Source organism: Ursus arctos, unplaced genomic scaffold (genome assembly GCF_023065955.2).
Source record: "Ursus arctos isolate Adak ecotype North America unplaced genomic scaffold, UrsArc2.0 scaffold_10, whole genome shotgun sequence".
NCBI lineage: Eukaryota > Metazoa > Chordata > Mammalia > Carnivora > Ursidae > Ursus > Ursus arctos.
This window is the reverse complement of record NW_026622764.1, coordinates 32,893,781-32,896,186: the sequence shown is the minus strand read 5'-3', so window position 1 is coordinate 32,896,186 and position 2,406 is coordinate 32,893,781.

Genomic DNA, 2,406 nt, shown 5'->3' with positions numbered 1-2,406 from the left:
GGACTTTGCTCCTATCCCACAGGGTCAGTGAACTACTTATTAGTAAACCTTACCAACTGCACTGAATTTAGTGTAGTTTTAAGAACATGTGGAATTGTGAGGGTACTATTTTATTTTACATAAAAATAGGTGACTATACAGATGAATTTACATTTATAACCTTTGTGAAAGAAATAAATCTTAGATAGAAAACAACCTTAAAGAGGTAGGAAGAGATTAAGGTTTCCAGAATTTTTCATTCTTGATTCATTTCTGTGTACAAACTCTCAGTTCTAATGATAACTGTTCTAGTTACTACTTAAAAAAAAAATGTAAATACTACAAAAGTAGTACTAACAGCATCTTAGTATTACATATTATTAGTGGGGTAAGCATGGGACGCCTAGGATGTATCCCCACCCCTAGGGTACAGACATCTTTCCTGCTCAAATTTGGCGGCGAGAGGAATAAGAACCTGGGAGAAAAACAGTGGGGACTGGGCGACGGTGGAGTGTCTGTAGAGCTAAATTTAGGCCTATAAAGTTTTGGTTGCGCAGACACAAAACTAATTTTTTAAAATCTTATGTTCATGTTGGGAGTAGAAGTGATAAATTTTTTGGAAATATTCTTTACCTCTGGAGAATGCACGTTCATATTTACAAACCACCTTTTAAAAATTATCTCATTCAAAAGGGAGCAATAATTCATATACAGCCCCAGGAAATAACATACTGTCATTGTGTCATTTTCTTCCCTTTTTGCACCTTGTAACTTAATTGCTAATCTGTAAAGACTTTTTCTTCCTGTGTATCCGACTCACCCTCTTCCCCAGCACACCAACCATTAAAGCTGTCAGTCACTAGGTCCACTGCTAAAGACACTCCATTACGAAGTTGAGTCCTTAATCACACAGGCTTTCGGATCAATATAAACTTAAATAATACTGTGCTGTAAGAGGAATTCTAGTTCCTAAAGGGAGGAGCTCCCTTGGCTATGTCTTTTCATTAGCACAAGTCAAAAAAACAAGTAGTGATTATAGTTTGGATTCAAATCCAACCTGTCACTACTTGATCTGGGCCATAAAACCTTAATCTTCTCATCTATTAAATGGGTGGGGGTGGATGGAGATAGTCTTACCCAACAGGGCTTTCTGAGTGTAATATTCCGTGTACGCTGCTTAGCATAAAAACTGACATTAGAAAGCATTTTAGATTACTGAAGATGAGGCTTTGGGTGAAAGTGAAGATTCTGGTCATCTTGACCTACCCAAAAAGGACTAGTGCCTGAATTAGGCCTCCTCATAAAACAGACCCAAGAAAACAAACATGGAAAGATAGGTTAGCCATTGCCTTGTTTAACCAAGAGGCCTCCCTTTCCTTCTGTTGCAAGTAAACTATGGACTGTCAGAAAAGGATTTTTAAATGGTGGGGAGGTGGAAATCAAACGGGTTTTGTGACACATCAAAGTTATGAAATTTAAATTTTTGTGGGAACACAGCCATGCTTGCTGACATCCCGTCTGTGTCTGCTTTGACTCCGTACAAGGAGAGTTGAGTACTACAGCTGTAACCGAGACTGAACGGCTAGCAGAGTCGAACGTGGCTGGTCCTTCACAGAAAAGGCTTGCTGACACTTGCTCTTGCGTGTTAGCTCATTACTTGGTCCCAAGACCACTCAAAGTTATTGTCGTTCAACTGGAACAAGTTCTGCCTCAACATATGGATCTTTTCCTCAGTAGTAGGAAACTGGAACAATCACTTAACAATCACTGAGGGCCCAAATGACTGTACACATGGTCATTATTCCCGCTTAGTCGACCTGTTGATTTATTTGCTGGTCCTTTCTCACTGGATTGTAAGCTCCTTCAAGGCAGAGAGAGTTTACCTGACTCCGTGATGAGCCTGGTACATTGTAAGTACTTTAGAAATTGAATAAGCAAAGTAAAATGTTTTGAGGTAACTATCTCAAAATATTCTTAAAAAACACTTAATAATTACTAATCTCTGGGATGAACAAGGCACACCAAATCATCATATTCGCTTCAATCTGTTCCCTTTAATATGTCCTTACACAATCCCCCCTTCCCTATGGAACCTGATACATACACAGTTTAAAAGCCATTGATGACCTACTTTTTATAAATAACATGATGCAGACGTTTAAAGTGCCATCTCCATTTGCTCTTTGAGCCCTAATGCCTCATTTTGGGGGACACGTGAGCTAAAGGTCAAGGATGATGATCATACTTATTATCTGGTATTAAAAGAAACTCATTCTAGTCAGCTTCAAACATCCTTCTTCTTGCCTTCCTACAACATTCAATTCCCAAACACAGCTGTTCAAGGACCACTAATAAAAATGCAGGAAGCTTTTAACAGTAAGGGAACACTTCATATAAATCAGGTAAATTAAAGATGGCAAAGGACTG